The sequence below is a fragment of the Pteronotus mesoamericanus genome, unplaced genomic scaffold, assembly GCF_021234165.1.
Source record: "Pteronotus mesoamericanus isolate MK-2021 breed Mesoamerican mustached bat unplaced genomic scaffold, CSHL_Meso_final contig_181, whole genome shotgun sequence".
NCBI lineage: Eukaryota > Metazoa > Chordata > Mammalia > Chiroptera > Mormoopidae > Pteronotus > Pteronotus mesoamericanus.
In genome coordinates this window covers 2,690,124-2,713,523 of record NW_026555077.1, presented here as the reverse complement: position 1 = coordinate 2,713,523, position 23,400 = coordinate 2,690,124, and positions in this window count along the sequence as shown.

Below are 23,400 nucleotides of genomic sequence, written 5' to 3'. Positions count from 1 at the left end.
GTACCAACAGCCAAAATGAAAAAAATAAAATGCTATTTCTCCCACATATTGTAGGAGTGATTTTTAACTGTCTGTTGAAGTAATACACTCCTGGGACTGTGGTCCTCTGGAATAGTATCAATTCAGTCATAGCCTGACTAAGGGACTTCTGGCTTTTTGAATTTAAAAAGGTCACTATTAAAACTGACTGACTATAGACCAGATGAAGTCACTTGGTTCAAGAATGGTTTATTTTATTGGGGGTTTTCTACCCTCACTTCCCTTCTGGTTAAGAGGAATGAAAATGTTGTTTTCAGAATGCTTATTTGGCTGGCTAGTTTAAATTCTTTAAACTTCATAGCTACTTTCTGAAGAAGACATTGTTACCCTAATTTTATAGATGAAAAAACTGAAACTCACAGCAATTCATAAATTTTTCAGAATCGAGTAATTAGTCAATAGGAGACCAATGAAGAAGCCCTATTCTGCCTGACTTCAAAGCCCTTCTGGCGATGTCTTTTAGCAGTTATATTTATGGGCTGAGGATATAGTTGAGTTATTCTGGATATTTCTGACTCCCTTGGTGACTTGTGCCAGATCACTTCTCATTTTCTTCACCACCATTTAAAGAAACGTTATCCTTCAAGGGATTCTAGAGACCTATATAATTTGCAATGGCCAAAAGCATAAGAAATATATTTTCATGGAGGTTCTTACATATATATTTTAACCATTCTCTTTGTTCCTTCTAAATACAGGATAGGCTATGAGAGACTGACCTGAAATTATTGCTATCCAGCAGCCATTGCTGTGCAAGATGCCATGTTGATGGAGCTTATGTGAACCACTAAGTGCCAAAATTATTGATGTTAAATGTTGAAATAGTTGACAGGCAAGATCAAGAATGGTTTCATGGATGGGATTGGAATAAGTGTTTGTGAAACTGATAGGCACTTAAAAGAATAGGTTTTGATAGACTGTGATAAAGAGGTAGAAGCAGGCATTTCAACATAGGAAAGGTATGAACACAGGGAGAGAAAAATAAATATACCTGGTATATTGCGTCACCTGCACCAGATGACTTAATTGTCAGAAGTTATGCACTGGTACCGTCAAAATATAACAAATAAAAATTGAATGTGTACTATAAGTCATGTACTACTTAAAACTCTTGTGTTACATACATTACCCTATTTAATTCTCACAATAATCTCATGTGGTAGGCACTGTAATCATTCCCATTTTACAGATGAGGTAACTAATGAACAAAGAAGTTAAGTAATTGTCACACATCTAGGAAGTGGTAGATCTAGAGAAGTTTGGCTCCAAAGTCTATGCTCTTAATCCCAGCCCCGGAAGAGGTGTGGACACATTACTTTGAGGGATGCTGAAGATAAAAGGTGGTTGGAAAAATTCAGTGAATGGTAGAATTCAATAGAATTTTTATACTTATTTTTGGTTATTTTCTTTATGCTTCTCTATTTTTCCAACTTAAATAAAAACTAATTTCTAGTTATCTGATCTTCATCCTCAGATCCGTTCTTGCCTCCTCCTTTATCCATCATGGTTGATTTTGTTGTTGCTGTTTTTTTCCATTTTTGTCCACTTCTTTTTCTTCTCTCTTCTCCTTTCTTCCTACCTCCCACCTCTGGGTTATTCGATCCTGTAATATCCCTTCCCATCTGTAAAACTGTGGTTCAGGAACTCCACCATTCCCACAGGAATCTCCAGGGCAAGAGTGGAGGAGGTTACTAAATTGAAGAAGTTTGGGAAACCTGGAAGCAGAGCTCAGTCAAGAGTCAGTGAGCTTAACTCTCCTGTTTGTCCAGCCACCACCTCATCTCACTCTGTCTGTCATCAAGACCCACTTGTCAGAATGATGAGAGCCGTTAACAGAGGGAGTCAGCCTCTGAACTTTTGCCAGGTTAGGTTTTGCTCCCCTGCAGCTGTTTTTGTCTCCTTGCCAAGGACAGCCCTGGATGTATTTATTTGTAAAGCCAAGAGCATCTGGGCATAGTATTCCAGCAGCTCTATCTTAGTTTTCTGGAACTTGAAACCCAGACCTATCTAGACTTTTTTACTAGGTATTGGAATGGGTGTCTTTGGTTCTAAAAAAAGAAGAAAAGTAACAAACAAAAAAGTAATTTCTGATGGAAATGGAACCAGTAATTTCAATCCAGGGACTCTGAGTTGGTTGGAATTGCCCAGGTGGTTCTTATTACGTCTCAGTCTGATTGCTGGTTGCCTCCTGCACAAGAGAAGGGCAGAGAAGTTTCAATGTTACAGACATTGTTGAGTGTTCCTCATGTGTCTTCATTTTACGTTGTATTGAGGAGATGTGTAGGGGGAAGATATGAGACTAAAAATAAACAAACAGTCTGAAAATAATATATAAAAATAAGTAAAGTCTACAACAATGTCAAATCAATAGAAGGCTAAAAGTTACTGCATTAAAAATATTTTAAGATCTTTTATTTCAGGAACTATAATTCAAAACTATTTGAGCTATCAAACAGTGTGAACACTGCCCTGCTCATTTACCTTGGTACTAGATCTGGTGACATATAACTACTGATTGTCTTGCAAAATAAATTTCATCTTCAAAGAAAAAAATCACTATTACTGAGGCTATATAGAGAAATGTACTACAGGCTTCAGAGTGCTTCAAATGGCAGCAGTGTTGAACAGGGGCTGACATCCAAAGTGACTACTTTGAAAAAAATAACTTTCATCTTAGTGTATTAAGCTCCTGAATGCTTGCTTAAAACTAAAGTCATATTATTTTGTGGTTATGCTGTAAACACCAGGTCACTGACATTAGATAGATCAGTATTTTGTGAGATTTACACATATAAGACTTTTAAAGAATAATTGGCCCTGGCTGGTGTGGCTCAGTGGATTGAGCACTGGCCTGTGAACCAAAGGGTCACTGGTTCATTTCCCAATCAGGGCACATGCCTGGGTTGTGGGCCAGGTCCCCAGTAGCGGGCGCTCGAAAGGCAACCACACATCAATGTTTCTCTCCCTCTCTCCCTCTCTTTCCCTCTCTTTGAAAATAACTCAATATAATCTTAAAAAAAAAAAAAGAATAATTGAAGGCAGAATAAAAATAATTGTTAGTGTGAACTCACAGAAACAGAATACAGTTGCCAGGGTCCGGGTGGGATTGGGTGGGGGAAATGGAGAGGTGTTGATGAAAGGGCACAGATTTTCAGTTATAAAATGAATAAGTTCTGAGGATTCAATGTGTAACATGCTGATTATGGTTAAATACTGTTTTGTATATTTGAAATCTGCGAAGAGAGTAGATCTTAACAGTTCGCACCAAAAGAAAAAGGTAAATATGTTAATGATGCATGTGTCAATTAACTTGACTGTGGAAATCCTTTATGTATATAAAATCATATTGTATACTTTAAATATGTTACAATTTTATTTGTCAATTATATCTCAATAAAGCTGGAATAATTTATAATACAATTATACACAAATGAAACAAAACCCAATTGTCAAATCGTAGTTGAAGTTAAGGAAGGAAATTATATAGACTGGAATTGTTAAGAAAGACCACAGGAAAATGTGAGACTTCAAATGTGTAAAATTTGAAAAACTGGAACACAAAAATTTAAAATGTAAGGTTTAAAACACAGGAGCTGCTAGGCATTATTTTTAACTTAAGCAATTTATGGAAATAACAACCATAAGGATATTGGGCAATGTTATACAAGTCTCCTAATTAATGTTACAAAAATGACCTAATCCTTATGTGACCTGTAAACCAATAATCCATATTTGTCCTGTAAAATAGTGCTAAGCTCTTGACAGAAGCCTTATGAAATAATGTTGGCAACATTCCCTAGTACACTTAGATGCATTTTCTTGAGACTGTTCACACATCCGATGAACCCACAGATTATAGATCTCTCATAGTGCTGTATTCCCAGAATCCCATAGAATGCAGTGACTAAGAAAATCTTGCAGTCCCAGCTCAGAAAGTCAGCCAAGCTTCCACAATAGCTAGCAATCTGTGCTTACACATGACCATTTGTCTAGAAAGTCCTCCCAAGTAGTAAATGAAGATTAATAGGTAAATATATAGAGAAAAATAAGATCTGAAAACAACATATTTATTTCTTTAATTAGAATCTGAAGATTAAATACATATCCAAATGAACTAAATAGCTGCAGTTTTATTGGTCCTTTGCTTTATAATCAAACCTTCCAAATTTGTCCTTTTCTTCAAACAATCATACAGACAGCCTGTTCAATATGTTCTGTAGATTTAAGCAAAAGGACTGTGACTTTAAACTTGTCACTAATTTTCAATTAAAACATTAAGGGCTTAAATGAAAATCCACAATGAAGAAAGAGTTCGTTCTGAATCACTTCAAATTTCATAGTATTTAATAGAATAATAGACTATATTTATTGAGCATATTTATTGAGTTAAGTGCAAAACACTCTGCAAAGTGGTCTGTTCAATCCTTGTAACAAACCTGCAGGGTGGACACTTGTAATCTTATATTGTGGATTAATTTGCTGTGCTTCTATTGAGGATGAAAGAGGGTTGCTAACTGAATAGGACACTTGGGAAAACAGGCTTAACACAGAACTCTCCTGAGAAAAGTGGGCTGGTTGGTCACCTAATTCATGATGAATGTTAACCGTCCCTGCCTAGACTATGCCTTACTCCCCAGTTCCTGCTCCTTTAAACTGTTTCTGCTGCCTTTTCTGTGTGTGTATTTTATATTTGGGAGCTTTTTTTTTTGTTCAGGAATTTTATTGATAATTACTTATCCAAGTAACATACTACAAACTATTTATCCAAATAATATACTACTGTAAATTCTTGATTTTTCAGTTTTAGATAGAATATTGATTTCTACTATGGAACAGAAGGCTTTAGCTTTCTTATACTTCCTGACAGAAAACTGTATCTACTTCTATTCTCCTAATTTGTTTTGATTAAATAATTTCGTATTTATATTATTAGAACTATATAAATTTGGTCATAGGTGATTTACATATAATAATCTATTACATTTTAAAAATCTACTGACTGTTTTTCCTGAAGTAATCTTGTGGGTTCACTTTTGCTTGGTTTTCTTCCTATGTTCCTGTTGCTCTTTCAGCACCAAGCTTTCTTTCTAAGGTCTAAAGCTCCTCTTATTACTGTCAAACCTCATAGATAATAGATAAGTTCCACTTTTTCCCCTCAGAAACAGCCCTCTGGGATTCTCTCTCTTTCTGATCCAATATAGAAAGCCTGTGCTTTCTAAATCTGCTATACCATAGTTTTCTTGGGAGCATCCTCATCATTACCTTGGGGATTCTTCCTCCCGTTTTAGATTTTCTATGTCCTGCACTGCATATCTTTGTGTTAGCGTTCCCAACACCAGACCCTCTCTGAGTCCATTTCTTCCTGAGTATTGTCCTGTTTTCTCCTGGTGGTGTCGGCTGGTGGAGGCTGTGGGAGGGCATCTGAGTTCTCTTCTTCCAAACTCAGAAATCAGTCTTAGGCCCAGCCTACCTTGCCCCTTAGTCTTCAAAGCCACTGGTACCAACAATTTCTGAATCTTTCTAGAGTTTAGCAGCATGGATATACTTGTTTCTTGCTGGCATCTCCCTTTCCAGGCAGTTAGGGTTCAACTTTTTTAAAATTTTTCTTTCGTTCTTTATTTTTTGTATTGTTGATTTACTGAGTCAGTTGTTATTTATTTCATCTTTTTTTCCATCTTCCAGAACTTTTACTGTTCTCTTTGTCCTTGGGAGTTTATGCTCTTTTTTAAAAAAAGGGGGAGAGACTATTTTTTAGAGCAGTAGAATTGCCTTGTACCTCCTTTCTTCACACATTCACACAGTGCACCAGAGTGGTGCATTTGTTTTAACTGGTGAAAGCACTTTTAATATAGCACTATCCCCCAAAGCTCATAGTTTATAGTAGGGTTCACTCTTGGGTTGCACATTTTCAGATTTGGTAAGAGGTGTGACATACCTTCATCACTGTAATATCATTTAGAAGTTTCACTGCCCTAAAAACCCTCTGTGTTCTGCTTATTCTACTTTCCTCCCCTTTGACCCATAGCAAACACTGATCTTTGTAACCTTCATATTTCTGCCTTTTCCTCAATGTCATAGAGTTTGAATCATACAGTATGTAGTACATTGGCTTCTTTCAGGAAATATGTATTTAAGATTCTTTAAAAAATTGTTTTAAATATTTTACTTGTCTATAAAGAGAAGGGAAGGGAGGGAGAAAGAGGGTGAGAGAAACATCGATGTGAGAGAGAAACATCAATGGGTTGCCTCTTGTACACACTCCAGCCAGAAACACAACCCACAACCCGGGCATGTGCCCTGTCCTGGAATTGAACCAGTGATGCCCAACCAACTGAGCCACACTGGTCAGGGCTCTTTTAAGAATCTTTCATGCTTAATAGCTCATTTCTTTCAGTGCTGAATAACATTCTATTGTATGGGTGCACTATAGTTTATTTATTCAGTCTTCTAGTAAAAGACATTTGGTCACTTTCACATTTTGGCAATTATGAATAAAGCTGCTATAAACATCTGTGTGGAGGTTTTTGTGTGTAAATACATATTTTATTAGATTTATACCTAAACATTTCATTTTGGGGGCTGCAATATACACTTTCACGTTTTTAAGGTCACATTCCAATTGCTTATTGCTAGTATATAGAAAAGTGAATGACTTATGTATTCACTCTGTATTTTGACACTTTGCTATAATCGCTTACTAGTTTCCGGAGTTTTCTTCATGATTTTCTACATTGGCAATCACATTATCTGTACATAAAGGCCATTTTACTTCTTTCTCAGAAATCTCTCTACCTTTTCCTTCCTTCTCTGGTTACTTTAGCTTGGACTTCTAGCATTTCCAGTATGGTGGTTGACAAGGTGTGAGAGGGGATGCCTTTACCTTGTTCTTGCTCTTAGTCAGAAGGCTTCTAGTTTTTCAACATTGGGCATGATGTTAGCTGGAGTGCTTTTGAAGATTTCCTTTATGAAGTTGGAGAAATTCCCTTCTATTCCTAGTTTGCAGAGAGTTTTTTATCATGACTGAGTATTGGATTTTGTCAAAAGCTTTTTTGCATCTATTGATATAATCATGTGAGTTTTCTTATTTAGCCTGTTAAGGTAATGGGTGACATTAATTTTTGAATGTTAAATCAGCATTACATGCTTGGAATAAATTCTACTAGGTAATGGCATATACTTTTTTTGCACATTGTTGGGTTCAATTTACTAATATTTTGTTTTTTATTAAATTTTTTGGTTGACATTGGTTAATCACATAATCTTCATATTGCATTGTGTGCTCATGACCCTAAGTCTAGTCTCCTTCCATCACCATATATTTGACCCCCTGTACTCTCTTTAACCTCCTCCCAAACCCTTTTATTGTAGTAACCACAATATAATTGTTCGTGTCTCTGAGTTTATTTGTTCATTTTTGCTTTCTGCTTTTTATTCTACATATGAGTAAAATCATATGGTTCTTGTTCTTTTTCTTCTGACTTAGTTCACTTAGCATGATATTCTCAAGATGCATCCATGTTGTTGCAAATAGCAATATTTCCTTTTTTTTCCCCTTATGGTTGAATAGTATTCCATTGTATTTTGCATCACACCTTCTTTATCCAAAAATCCATCTAAGGACATTTGGGTTGTTTCCATGTCTTGGCTACTGTGAATAATGCTGCATTAAACATAGAAGTACATTTATCTTCACAAAGAAATGTTTTTAAATTTTGGGGTGCATATCCAGGCGAGAGATTGCTGGGTCTATAGTAGCTCTATTCTTAAATTTTGGGGGAAAGATACCACTTCGTACCTCTTAGAGTGACTATTATCTATAAGACAACAAATAAGTATTGGAGAGGATCTAGAGAAATAGGGAGCCTCCTATGTTGTTACTGAGGATTTTTGCATCTATCTCTATGGGAGGTATTGGTCGGTAGTTTTTATTTTTTTAAATATTTTTGTCCGGTTTTTTTCATTTTTTGTTGAGAAAAAGTATTTGTGTGTGTATTTGTGTGCACACACACACCTGGTGGCATTCACTTTAACTTCCAAAGAAAGGGCGGCATGATGGAGATGTAATTAACGTGGACTTTTAAGGAACAAAGGGGAAGAAGGCATGAGAGTGTAGTGGTTAAGAATGCAGGGTTAGGATTCAAATGAGACCCAGATACAAGTCCTAGCTCTACAATTTACCAGCTCTCTGACCTTGAGGAAATTACTTACACTCTCTAAGCCTCAGTCCCCTCATTTGTGAAAAGCAGACAGTAATATTACCTGTCTCATAAAGTTGTCAGGAGGATTATTGAGATAAAGTGGGTAAAACACATAGAATGAGTGCTCAGACCTCAGTAAGTTTCTGATAAATGTTAGCTATTAATTTTTTTAAAAGACAAAGGGCAATGGTAAACTCTTTTAGATAGATGAAGAACACTGAAATAATGACCAAAATAGCAAGTGTTTAAGGCAGAATGTGCCATAAAGAGGTTTAATTAAACCAATGGAATATTGAAGAATGTTTGAAGTCTTTTAGAAACTGGTAAGATTTTGCAACGGTATAGGAGATCGGTTAGAAGGTAACTTTAATCTGCCTCTTTCCTCCAGGTCTCAGCCTTTCACTTTACACCCCACTAATTGGGTGTTCCCCCAATGGGCTCCTGTAACAGCCTAGACTTACACATCGCAGCATTTACCATATTATATTGAAACTTGTCAGAATACCCTGCTAGGCTCTAAGCTCCTCAAGGTCAAGATCCATGCAGGTCTTATTTACAGTGCCAGTGCTTGGCACAATATAGGCACTCAATAAATTCCAGTTAACTAAATGGGTAAACGAGAATACAAAATGGAGAAGTAGTAGGTGGGAGGCTTTGAGTTAAACTGAGTTGCACTTATGGTACATATATGGCACCATGTTTGGGGACCTGAAATATATATAGTTCCACATTACACTTCTTAATACTCAGTGATGTGATAACAGAATAGGACATACAAAACTGGGCCTAGCATGGTTTCCGGCATACATGCAGTAAATATGTGCCTGATTTATACAATGTATATAGAGCTAGGGCTTACTCAACAAATGTTCTCAAAGTTCATAGTTGTTGGGGGTTAAGGGATGGCATGGGGATTGGGATGGAGGCGACAGTAGATGTTTTGTTCACAATCCAGTAAAATTTTGAAATCAGTTTCTAAATTTGGGGAGATTGGCTTGGAATGATGGGTTTCTCTTTGTCAAAATTTTTTGTTGGAAAACTTATTTTTAATGAAAAAGATTTTTTTCATGTCTTTATTTTATTATAGTAGTCTAACTTAAAAAAAGAGTAAATATATGATAATTTAAAAAATATATAATGGTTAGTTCAGTATGAATTTGTGATTCCAAAGCTTGCTATTATGAAGAAGAATGTGTAGCTAGTATGGGAAAGTTATAATTTTGAAAAAAAAATTTGGAATCTCCAAGTTCCATTATTCTCTTGCTTGTTCATAGTGTTATTTTATGTTTGAATGAGTTAAATTGTTTGATTATGTTTTAGACAAACATGAGAGAAATATGTGCAGAGCTGTGGCCTGCTCTTACATGTGAACATAATTTCTTCCTTCTTCAGCCTCATGGCCTTCTAGGTCTTTTTTCCTCTTCTCATGCCTACAATGCTTCCTTCCTTTTTCATATGCTGCATCCTACTGTTTCTTTCACCTAAGTTCAACTTACATTAGTTTCTTCACAAGAAAAAAATCTCTTACCCATTTAAAAAAAATCATTATTTCCCTCTTTTTTCTGTGTTAATTAATGTCTTATCCAATTTGATCACAATTGGCTGAAGCGTTAGGAGGCTGCTTACTTAACCTGTGTCATTCTTTTTTGACTATTAACCATAAATAGTTATTTTTTTTCATCTACTTTTGCATAGCTCAGCTTCTCTTAATGTGGTATTTAATTAATACCACTCTCACTCTAGCCTATGCTTTTAGTCTAAATAAATATTTTAAGTTATAGCCAAGCTTATTATTCAGTACTGAGAAATCTAGAAAACTGTGTGTGTGTGTTGCGGGGGTGGGGAGTGGGGATGGTGCACATGTATAAGGCAATGATGTGAAATGTATCTGTTGCTCATTTAAAACTTTGGCATTGCCTACATTACCTACATGCCCTGTATATCTGTATAAGATCACATCGAGCCTGTGTGTAATATTTACCATTGATCCTGCCAAAGTCCTGAATTGAATTCTTTCCAGAAATGTTAAGGTCTGAGTTTATTGTTTCAAGTTAATGAGTATGCCTTTAACTCAAGGCAAAGGCAAGAGTTGAAACCAGATTATGTGGCCTTAACCCACACAACAATTTCCCTTGTGAAATTTTTTTGCTGTTTGAGTTTAGTTTGTATAAAATAATCAAAACACTCTGTAGGAATTATAAGCTTCTAAAGTGTTTTATCCCCACAGAGCAGTTTAGATCATGTGTGGCAGTCTGGAACTTAGAAAGTGGTTGACTTAATTTATTGTAAGCATTAGAAATAAAAATTAGCATTACACATCAAAATCTTGTGACTTTTCCCCTCTGAGTTGAGCTTACATAAAACAATTGATTACAGTAACTATAAGATTTATCAGCTTTTGGTGAACTTTAATTTGGTTGCATAGTGGTGCAAAAGATTATAAAAGGTTTGGAATCAAACTTGAATCACTGCTACTTAGCTCTCAAAGTCATTAAAACAGAGACTTATAGGCTTGTATTGATAAATATCTTGGTTACAATTTTATTTTAGGGGACGTTTTTATTTTAAGTTTTTGTATTTTTTTGGCTCCTAGGAAGCTCTTATCAGTCATTTTCAGAGTTATTCAGGACTAAACATAGATTTTAAAGGATTTTGTAAAGTTTTATATTGAGAAATGGGTGTGTTCTCTGTTTTCTGATGTAAATTTCATATATGAGAAACTTGTATGATTGTGTGAGCATTTACATATGTTTGTGCCTGCACAGAGTAATTTATTTAAAACTAAAGTTCGCATAGGACAGTGGAAGCTTAAAAAGACTGTTTCCTAATAACTTTAGCTCGTTCAAGAGAACATTACTTCAATCACAAAAGAATAAATAAATAATGAGTTAAAAAATAAACAACTGACTTTATTTTCTAGGATATTAAAATACATCACATTTTATATAGTTAATGGATTATATTGTTAGTTCATAAATCATGTAACATCAGTGGCATATAATTTTCTACAAATGAATTTTTGTAGCTATATAAATGTTTAATATTATTTTTATGTATTACATTTCCCCCCCCCATGAATGAAGAAAAAATATCAACTTTTTAAAATAAATACCAAAAATTGAGGGATTGGTAACTGTAAAGTCAATGAAATATAACATGGGATGAAAGTGTCTTTATTTTAATACTGACCACTTTTGAGAAACAACTGGATATTTTAAGGTGACAACTCTGTAATTATTTATGGAATGCTATGTTTGCTTTATGAAATCCAGAACCATTTCTATTTTTCTCTCGGTACAGCAATTTGATGAACTGTCATTTTCTGCAATTAGTGTGGACGAGGATTGTAGATTATACTCTGCTATTAATATTCCCAAATACAAATTTATATCAACAAATGCAGAGGTGGCATATGACCAAATCCAATGACTTATGCTTAAGAAAACAATAGTTAATTACAGCCCTAAAAGGTAGTATATTTTCCAGCTATTCAAAACACAAAACAGCCTGCCAGCAGTAATCTGGGGTTTGTACCAAATGAAGGCATCTTGCTGAACTGTCGGTGGGACCTATTTGGGCTTGGTGTTTGTTAGGATGTACATGCAGAACAATTTACTGTTCAGAAAGCTGATTGGAACTGTACAAAACCAAAGCAGTAACAAATAGCTTACCCTCTCACAACATCCAGCAATTCAGACTCTGTATTTGCTAACAGATTGGAAAATAAATGTTCTTTATGGTAGATACATACACTTTAATTATGTGGGAAGAAGAGTTTTGGTGCTTTTTTGAAGGACACAGGAAGATCGTTTCAGCCCCCACATAACTCCTGCATAAACTACCTGCATCCCCTGACATTCTTAACAAAAAAATTCATCCTATGGGTATTAAGACATTATTTCCAGAAATAAGATTCTTTTAAAGAGTTCTTGACTTACATGTCAATAACTTTATATTTTCCCCACTACTTTATCATTTACAAAATTCTTTATGACAATTCTGTGAGACATTGTCATTCTCTTATTAGCAATGAAGCACTGAGATTCTCAGCAATTAACTATCTTGCACAGGGTCAGATAGCTAATGGCAGATGGAAGCTCTGACTCCAAATTTAATGCTTTATTACTGCATTACAGTAAGGATATAAGAGGCTAGTTGCTGACTGATTAATTCACAGGCAGATAAGTGGGTTGAAAATGGGAGAGAGCTGAAAAGGTGCTTTAGGTTAAAGTGAAGAAGGAAGTAGTCAAGGACATTGGGAACCCAGGACTGAGTAAGGGGTGGTGTTAGGGTGAGCGATGGAGCTGATCAAAAGGAATCAAAATGGCAAAGACAGAAGTACAAAATCTCAGACCAACCTCATTTTTTTAAGATTGACCATGGCTGTAAGGACAGCAACTGTTTTTCCACTTACCACAGCTCCTAAGAGGCTCCATGGTACCTTCTAACCACCATTTAATAGACAGTTTGTTGAGGAAAGATATTTAGACTTCTATCCTTTCCTGAAATGCTTTATGGGACTTATTTAGGCAAGAAAATATATATGGCACTCTATAATTACTCTGTACAAATGGCCTCAGTGATATATAAGAGAAACTCTGCAAACTAGATATTTCTACAGTTATAATTTTTTTCATTATTGTTATTAACAAGCACTATTTTAGAGCTGGGTGAGCCTGGGTGAGACTGTTTCTTACTAGCTATGTGACCCTGGGCAATTTCTACATCTGTTAACTGGTCATAATAATAGTAGCTACCTCATAGGTTGTTGTAAGAATTATATAAATAAACACATGGAAAGATCTTATAAGAAGTACCTGGTTCAGAGGGATCTTTCATTTAATTTAGCTACTTTTACAATTTACAGGAAGTTAAAATCAAGGCATGCCACAAAAACTGTAGATGTAATTGAAAAGAGTACCCAAAATATTTTGATATCTCAATTCATAGTAACTATTAGTATTTTTAAATAATATTTTTCTTTTGTACTTAACTAATAGCACTTCGATGAGACTGCTTTACTAGTTTGAGACACATGATGTAACTTATTAATTTTTATACCATAAAGATATTTCCTAAAATATCAGTTGCTTCTTTCATCTCCTTTCTCATTCTTGAGGAAATAAGACTCAAGTCTTGTAACTTAAAACATACAGAATCCCAAGAAAAATATGTAACAAGCAGCTGGAAAGACCAAGCACCATAAGTATAAGAAGTAAAAGATAAGGGAAAGTGCAGGAATTGAGAAGACAGATTTAGGAAAGGGGAACTTTGGCATAAATAGAAGTTTCTGGAAAACTCAAACATGAGAAGAAAAATTGCCATATTTTTAAAATAGAATTATTTATTTAAAAGGCATCACCTAAGGGCTCTTTTTCTAAAGAAAGATTTTATTTATTTATTTTAGAGAGAGGAGAAGGGAGGGAGAAAGGGAGAGAGAGAAAGATTGATGTGTGAGATAAATATTGATCAGTTGCCTCTCACACCCAACTGGGGACCTGGCTCTCAACCAAGGCATGTGCTTTGACCAGGAATTGAACTGGTGAGTTGGCAACCTTTTGGTTTTCAGGAAGATACCCAACCCACTGAGCCACACAAGTCAGGGCTATCATATTCTTTTGTTGGTGCTTATTTATCTGACATTTTATTCTATGTTTCTCTTCATATTTGTTTCTATTTCTTGAACATTCCATGCTCTCTCACTTGCCTTTTGAAGAGTGAAACTTTGCATATATTTTACCCACCTTGCAAAAAACTCCAGAACAATTCATCCTTCGCCAGGTTAACTTCTCATCACCTCTCAAGGTTCAATTTAAATGTCTCATCCTTAAGATACTCACCTTATCCCTAGATCAGGTTAAATTCCCTGGTAGATGTGCTCACAGAACCTAGGACTTCCCTATTATCATATTATACTGTACTTCTCTAATCTTTGTCTTCTCCAGATTGTAAACTCCACAAGAGTACAGCTTTTTTCTCTGGGGATCTGGAAAATGTACTGTCTCTTGATTTGGATGGTGGTTTACAGACATAAAAATTCATTAAGTTGTACATTTAAGATCAGTGCACTTTATGCAAGTTATGCCTCAGTAAATAAGAATAAAAAATCGGGCACTTATCTGGGTATTTAACCTGAACAAACAAACCTTGAGGTTAATTTGATCACTTTGAATTACTATTAGAAAAGTTCCTCCTTAACTGAGTTGAAATATGCATTTCTATAATTTTCATCTGTTGAACAAATATCTATTCTCTGAGCCAATATTAAATAATTCTATTTCTCTTTATATAATGCCTTTTTAAATATTGATGAAAGCTTTCATGTTCCAGGCAAATATCAATCATTCCTCTCATGACAGTTTTAATTGTTTAATCATCTTGGTCTTTCTTCAAGCGATATCTTCTAGTTTATTAATGTCCTTTAAATATGGTGCTGAGAAAGGGATACAGCATTCCCAGTATTATCTGACCAGTGCTGAGAACATTTTCCATCACCCCTACTTGAAGTGCATATTATGCTAGTATTACACAGGCTATAACACTTTTTTTAAAAAGATTTTATTTATTTATTTTTAAAGAAAGGGAGGGAGAGAGGGAGAGAAACATCAATGTGTGGTTGCCTCTCGTGCACCCCCTATTGGGGACTTGGCATGGAACCCAGGCATGTTCCCTGACTGGGAATCGAACCACCAACCCTTTGGTTCACAGGCCAGTGCTCAATCCTCTGAGCCACACCAGCCAGGTCAGACTATAACACTTTTATTAATTCTGTTTAGGATTCTCATCTCATATTAACACTCCTTTTCAACTCAATTTAAAAATTGCCATTAAACTAGATCCTTTCCATCTATTTGCATAATTCATTTTTTAAAACCTAATTCAGGCCATTACACCCTGTTGGCTTCAGGCTATAATGGGTTCTAACTTACTCCACCCAAAGTTAATATTTATTGAATGAATATATGAATGAATAGAATTCATCAGTCTGTTATATGAACCCATAGTAACAAATTGCACTTTGCTCATGGATATTCATTCTTCTGCTACTCTTAGGCCCTATCTCAGAGCAGACCAAGATGTTGTGAAGTTACAGCAAAAGGGTATTTGTGACCATGACTCAGGCTCTAAATCAGAGATTTGAGGTTAAAGCCCATCTTGGCAGTTTTCTTGCTATGTAAGTTCAGAGAAATCCCTTCCACTCTGGATTTCTTTATTTCCATATTTCAAGCCTGTATTTCTTCATTTCTATACTGGTAATAATAGTATTTCATATGTTTGGTTTGGGAATTAAGAATTCATAAAAATCATACAGTACATAGTGCTCATATAATTTTTTAAAAGTTCAAAAACATAATTTTCATACAAATATATAATCGACATGTGCCAAGATTTAATTCATTAACAAGAGAGTCAGAAGGATAATAAAACTAATTCAAAGAATGTTTGAAGAACTGAGTACCTATAGGCATTGAAGACAGAATGTTGGAATAAGATTACCAGGTTATATCCCAAACTGGTTAATGTCCTCGGGAGCCTATCTATAGTTCTTGGGTTTACCTTTTGTCCCAGACAGAAGTCATTTGAAATTTTACTAAATAAAAAATCTGCAAAATAGCATGAAACTTCAAGGTTTGGTCCTTTGACCAGCAGTCAAACAATGCTACTCCCAACCTCTACAGAATCAAATAATCCTTAAAAATAAACCTGTTGGACAATCCTCAGTCTAACATTACAAGAACATGTGGTCTTCTTTTTGCTTTATTTTAAGTGTTGGATAGTTTGGTTTAAAAAAAATGCAATAACATATAATACAAGGCATGTTAGAAGATGTCATAATGAAAGAATATTTTCTCACATATGAATTGAGGGGAGACTCAAACATTCATTCAAACCATAGTAGAAGGTATGTGAAAGTTAATGATCAGTGCAAAGGGAACTGGACCAGTTTTCTTGACTTTGCCCCCTGCTGGCCAGGAGGTATCCTGTAACCTAATGAAGGCACCTTTGTTTTTTTTTTTTTTTAAACCTAGTTTCCAGTTCATAGTGATTGAGGCTTAGAATAACCTGTCATTTTCAAGCATTTTCACCCAGGTCTTGATGATGTTCTCTAGCTCTGTGCTCTGTACTGCCTTTTGTTTTAACTATCATTAAGAAATTTCAAGCAAACTTCCTGAAGAAGTTGGAACAGATTCCTGCCTGTACCTGTAGCAGTTTTATTATAATTTATTTTATTTTTTTTTCAGGTCAGGCCCAACACATCTGGACTATAATAGGATGTTTAGAGACATATCATTTTATGAAAGTCTTGACAGCAGGATTTGGAGCACATGTTGCTTGTACTGTCACTTTTTACTTCCATCTGGTAAACAGAAGCCTAGTTGGGACTCACAAAGGATAATGATTTATGCATCTGAGTTGAGACCCCATTTATAACATTCACAAAGCAAGATAAAGTTAGCAGGTTATTTCACTTATATAAATACTTCCATTCTGCCTGATTCTACAAAAGATTTGAAGAAGTTAGGCAGAAGAGTTGATTGAGAGCTGATTTATTACTTATAATGATGTCAAAATTATAGTGAAATTTAGCTCTAAGTGTTGATTTAGTTGTATTCTTCAAGTAGAATTTATATGAGAGAATGTATGTTATAGTGGCTGTGTCCTACCAGGGAAAATTACATGAAGAATTTGTGTGCAATTCAAGATGTTGAAGACAATCCCTCTTGCTTCAATATCATTGACATATAAATATATGGTATATTTATAATATAATACATATATATTTATAATATGTAATATACACATACATACACATGTGCTTTTTCTTGAATTACCTGAATTTTATGATAATACTGTTTATTGTGCTCAGTATGAGCAGTTCACTGACAGGAAAGTAGCCAAAATTTTTTTCAGGTAGTTTTTTCAAGGATATTCCATAAACACAAAACTGAATCATGATGTCTGTCAGTCAATAAATGCATGGCAAGAACTTCTAATTTATTTATTTGTCATATATTTCTTAGAAAGATACCTTTTGAATAATCAGTACATTCTGCTTTATGTATATAAAACCAGTCTGATGTCACATCTTGTTGTGTGTATATGTATGTATATCCTTTGTTCTGAGTAGGTTACTACATCTGCCCTTGTTCATGTAAGACAGGAATCCTTTTTCACTTACTCTGTGGACATTTTATCATCTCCAGGACCAGGGTTAATCAGGGAACAGTAAGATCGAGGGAAAATTGATTAAGGCCAGATCTTTCTTGCTTTTCATTATTTTAAAAGAAATTGAGCTTGGAGTAGGCAGAAAAAGTGGTCACGCATTAAATACTTTTTAGAAAGAAAAATCTATTCCCCTGGCCACTATCAATTGTGGTATAAAAACTTTACTTTTTAAAATCAAAGTAAATAAATTAAAATTCTATTTTTAGAGAATCCCATTACAAACCTTAGAATAACTGAGTTATTCTTGGGTATTTACTTATTTATCTTTTTGCCAAATACTCATGAGCTTCTACTATGTATCAGCCACTTTGGTAAGACAGAGGATTTAGCAGAGAACAAAATCAACTCACTCACTACCTTTTCGGTCTTTATAGTTTAGAGAGGGAGACAAAAAGTCAACAATTAACCACAAAAATAGGTAGGTATTTAGAAATTGAGATAAGTGTAACAAAGCAAAAATACAGGGTTCTATGAATGAAAAACGGACACCCAGTTTAGACTGAGGGAGCAAGAAAAGTGTCTCCGGAAATTACAATTAAACTGATAAAATGATCAATGTTAAAGGTGTCTGAGGAATGAGAGAGAGTCAATTTGTCTGAAGTGCGGTGACAGAAGATAGTGGTACAAAGCAAAACCAAGAGGTAGATTATACAAGCACTTGAAAGCCATTTACAGTTTTAAATTTGATCTGAAGTGCACTAGAAGTCATTGAAGCGTTTTAAAGAGATCTAAAATATAAGATTAGTGTTTTAAAAGATTCTCTGACTTCTGGTTTTGTGGAGAACAGATAGCTAGAGAACAAAAGTAATGAGAGATGGGGTGTTCAGTGGGTGATATCCACCAAGACATGACTGCATAGGACTAGGTGAGATGGTAATTTGGACCAGAATAATGGCAGATAGTGGAGACAGATGAAGCAGACATACATTGTAAAGGCAGCATGAATTGACCAAGGGGTCACTGTGTGAGCCAGGTGAAACAGAATGAGTTGCTAAGAATGGTTTTCATTTTCTATGATGAGCAACCAGGTGACTAGAAGCACCATGATTGCACAAAAACTAAGAAAAATGGAACAGGAGCAGATTTATCAAAATTGATTATTAAAAACTCAAAGTTAAGAGTCATTGTTCTAAAGAGGAAAGATGTGGTGAAAGATAGACATTTGGAGTAGCAAAAGAGCGATCCTGAAGATGACAGAATCCTTAAGTGATAGCTTAATAGGCCTGAGTGATAGTTCTCATCATTCAGGAGAACACAGGGCTTTTGTGCTTGGTAAGAACCTCAGAAGCAATCATAAGAACTTTTGATAACTGACAACTTGTTTTTCTTTGTATAAATCACTTAACCTGTTTGCTTCTACTTTCTCATCTGCTAAATGAAGATGTTGGATGAGATAAGGAACCTTTTTATTCTAACTTTCTATGATATTGTGCAGTGGGAGACAGTTTAATCCCAGCTCTTTAATTTCTACATCTACCAAATGGTGCTAATATTAAAGAGGTAGCACATATAACATACCTTACATGTAGGAATTGTCTTTCTTCCTTTCTCTTCTTTTAATGCTAATCAGTGGTTCTTATATACTGTATTTCATTTGGAAATTAGTCACCTACTTTCCTATATTATTATTGCTAAAATTTGAGAGACTGACTTGGAGTAAAACCCCAACTTCAATACATTTTAATATATTTTATTTTTGTTATGTGATCTTATTCCTCTGTGTTTCTATTTTCTCATTTGTAAAATGATAGTAGTAATATTTAGCGTATAGCGTTGCTGCAAGGTTTGAATGAAATAATACATGCCAAGGGCCTAGCAAAGAATCTAGAACATGTTCGACTCTCAAAAGATTTCATTCTCTTTTTCTATATTCCTTAAGTCAAATTAGTTGAACTATAATCCTCTCTATAAATTTCATTCTAGGGCAAAATGGAGGTTAGGTCAGTAATCTTTAGGCTAGAACTACTTTCTGTAGTTACTATTTAATTGATCATGTGATATTTATTACTACATTCAATAGTTTCTAAATTTTTAGGCAGACTCAGTAAGTATTGGATCTTGCTAATGTTCTACTGTAAACTGGAGAATTCCAACTTTCTCTTTGGTGAGAGAAAACAATTCCAAGAACAGTTAAAAACCTTCCCTAAGTTTAACTGACATCCATCAAAGCTTTGTGGTATATGTTGTTTAATGCTCATGAAAATCCAGTTTGTATTTAAATAGAATAATGATCTTTAAAATAGGTAAAAGGATTCTGGAGTACTGTATAAAAGAAAACACCACACACATACCCTCTTCCTTTAAGAGAGCAGCAAGCTTGATTTGGGAGTCATTACAATCAGTGAGCTACTTAGTCCTCTCTCAGGCTGCCCTTTTCAGTAGCATCCAATTTTCTGCCTCTTAGACCTGAGGTTATCTTAAGTGAATTGCTGAAGAGAAGACAAAAGGTCTATCCTATAATATGCTTAGCATACCAAGACCAGGTTAAATGGGATTTGTGTTTCGAGCTCTGGTTTAACTCACAGGTGGCTGTAATTCTGTCTGGCAAAGCCAGGAGCATCTTGAAATCATGACCAAAGTGCTTTCTTCACCCAGACTTTAATGTTCAGGAATTGGGAGGATCAAACAATACAAGTTCAAGATTTTATCACTTGGGGCTCCAGCTATTACAATAAACCCTAACTTTTATCTCTCCCTCTAATCTCTCTCTGCCACCAGTTTCTCTCTCCTTCTATTTTCTCCCTCCTTCAATTCTGACTTCCATCTGATTAATCTTCCTAAAATAGCTCTTGAACAGTCTCAACTCATCTTAAAACTTATCACTGTTAAACAAAGTGGTTTACACTCCACAAAGTGGCTAAACCTGACCCCAACCTACTTGCCTAGACTTTCCTATCATTGTAATCATTTATGAACCTGACATGCCTGGAATATCTCATTTTTTGGCCTCTTGCCAAATCTAAGTGGCACTGCAGGGTATATGTCCCAATTGGTTTTGAGATCTACAGAGAATTTTTTTTCTCATTTCTCCTTCTCTAGCACATGCTAATCCTTGTATTCTATGCTGAAAAAAATTTTGCTTTTATGTATCTTCAAGATATTCTAACTGTGACCTAGAAAAAATATTTCACAAATTTATATAGAACCACAAAAGGCCCTACACAAAAACAGCAATCCTGAGAGAGAAAGCAAAAGTTGGAGGAATCATACTACCTAAAATGAAACTATACTCTGAGGTCATAGTAATCAAAACAGCATGGTACTGATATAAAATCAGACACATAGATCAATGGAACAGATTAGAGAGCCCAGAAATGAACCCACATCTTTATAGTTAATTAATATTTGACAGAGGAAGCAAGCACATACGGTGGGCTAAAGATAGTTTATTCAACAAATAGTGTTGGGAAATTGGACAGACATGTGCAGAAAAATGAAACTAAACAACCTTCTTATGCTACACACAAGAATAAATTCAAAATGATTTAAAGAATTAAATGTTAGACCCAAAACCATACAAATCAAGAAAGAAAACATAGGCAGCAAAATCTTAGACATTGCTCATAGAAATACTTTATCTGATATATTTCCTCAGGCAAGGAAAACAAAAGAAAAAAATAAGACTGCATCTAACTAAAAATTTATTGTACAGCAAAAGAAACCATAAACAAAATAAAATGACAACCCACAGAATGGGAGAACATATTCGCTGATACATCTGATAAGGGGTTAATATCCAAAATTTATAAACAACTTACAAAACTCGACACCAAAGAAACAAACAACCCAAGTTAAAAAAAAGGGCAAAACAACCAGTTCTCCAGAGAGGACATACAGATAACCAATAAGCATATGAAAAGATTCTCAGTGTTACTAATCATCAGAGAAATGCAAATTAAGACCACAATGAGATATCACTCCACATTTGTCAGAATGGCCATCATCAATAAATTAATAAACAACAAGTGCTGGTGAGTATGTGAAGAAAAGGGAACCCTTTTGCAATATTGTTGGGCATGCAGATTTGCGCAGCCATGGTGGAAAGCAGTATGGAGACATCTTAAAAAACTAAAAATGAATCTGCCTTTTTGACCCAGCAATCCCACTTCTGGAAATATATCCAAAGAAACCCAAAACACTAATTTGAAAAACTATATGCACCCCTATGTTCATTATAGCATTATATGCAATCGCCAAGATATGAAAGCAGTCTGTGTCCTTTAATAGATGAGTGGATAAAACAACTATGGTACGTTTACACAATGGAATACTACTCAGCCATAAAAAAGAAGAAATTTTACCCTTTGTAACAGCCTGGATGGATCTGGACAACACTATGATAAGAGAAATAAACCAGTCAGAGAATGACATATACCATATGATTTCACTCATATGTGTAATTTAATGTGTAGTGTGAACTAACAAGCAAATTAGAGACAGATTCACACAGAGCAGGATGACAGCTCCGGGGATTAGGGGGTGGAGGGATCGAGCAAAAAGGAAAAAGGACTCATGGACACGGACAACAGTGTGATGATTGCAGGGAGGGGAGTGTGAGGGGGATAAATGGTAATGGAAAAATACAATTAAAAAGTCCTTTTCAACCAAAAAATAAAAATAAATAAACAAAATCTTTAAAAATAATAAAAATACACATTTAAGGATCATTGGCTTGTTGATGAGATTTAAAGCAATAATTCTGATTTATTTACTAAATGAGTTAGTGTAGGTAGAGAATAGGCCTAAAGATTGAGTGCTGGGGTAATTCAATGTGAAGAGGTCAAGAAGAGGGCGAAAAAAAGAAAAGAAGATTGAAATGGAGCAGGCAATGAGATAGGGCAAAACCCATGAGGGATTATACAGATTTTCTATAGGAAAACTTAACCTAAGTTGCCTCAGTTGCCTTGGTTTTCCGGTAGGACAGGTTGGCTTCCTCCTTGGTACCACCATTGACTTTTCTTTCTGACGTGCCTTAGCTGTGCCGTCAGCCCAAATGGAGGTTGGATTTAAAAGGTATAGGAATCTGTAATGTTATACTGTGGCAGACACTTCATTCCCAGAGCCATGGGTTGGTAGGCATTAAAAGAATAGGTTAATTTGAATATTAGCATTTCCTTGTGAATCTCAATTTCAAAGTTCATTGGTTTCTTTTTCCTGGTGACTATATCAGAAATGAGCCTTATCATAAATCTTACATAAATACCAAATCATAGATTCATACAGCTCAATTATTTCATTCTATATCTTAAGCCCTAAAAAAATTTCCAGACCTCTTCAGATGATGTGAAGGAGCATTTGTGATTGGGTCCTAATTTTCTCTTTGCCACCATCTCTCAGCCCTACTCCCTTCACTCTCCTTGTTCCAGCCAAGTTGACATGCTATTCATTCCGTCCTCAGAATGGGACATGCTCTCTCTGGCTTCCAGGTTTTGGCATGTGACCTTCCCTTAAAATATTTTCTCTTCCCATCAGCTGGTAGCTACTCGTTCATGTTTAGGCCTTAGTTTACATGTTATGTCAGTTTTCCTTAATCCTTAAAATCCTGATTTGAGACTGCAATATTCCCATATCATAGCTCTTATTAAACAATGTAATAATTTCCTATATACCTGTCCATTTCTCCCTCTAGACCAGGGATTGGCAAACTTTCTGTAGAGGTACAGGTTGTATTTTAGGTTTTTTTGTCATACATTCTCTGTCACTACTAATTGACTCTCATTACAGCATAAAACCAGCCATAGACTACATGTAATCAAAGGACTGTGTTCTAATAAAACTTTATTTATGAAAAACAGGCAGTGGATTACATTTGGCTCGTGAGAATAGGTAATATAGTTTTGTTGATTATTATTTCCCCAGCACAGTCCCTGAAGCACAAACACTCCACAAATATTTGTTTAAGGAATAAAGGACAATCTAGTACAATCTTTTGCCA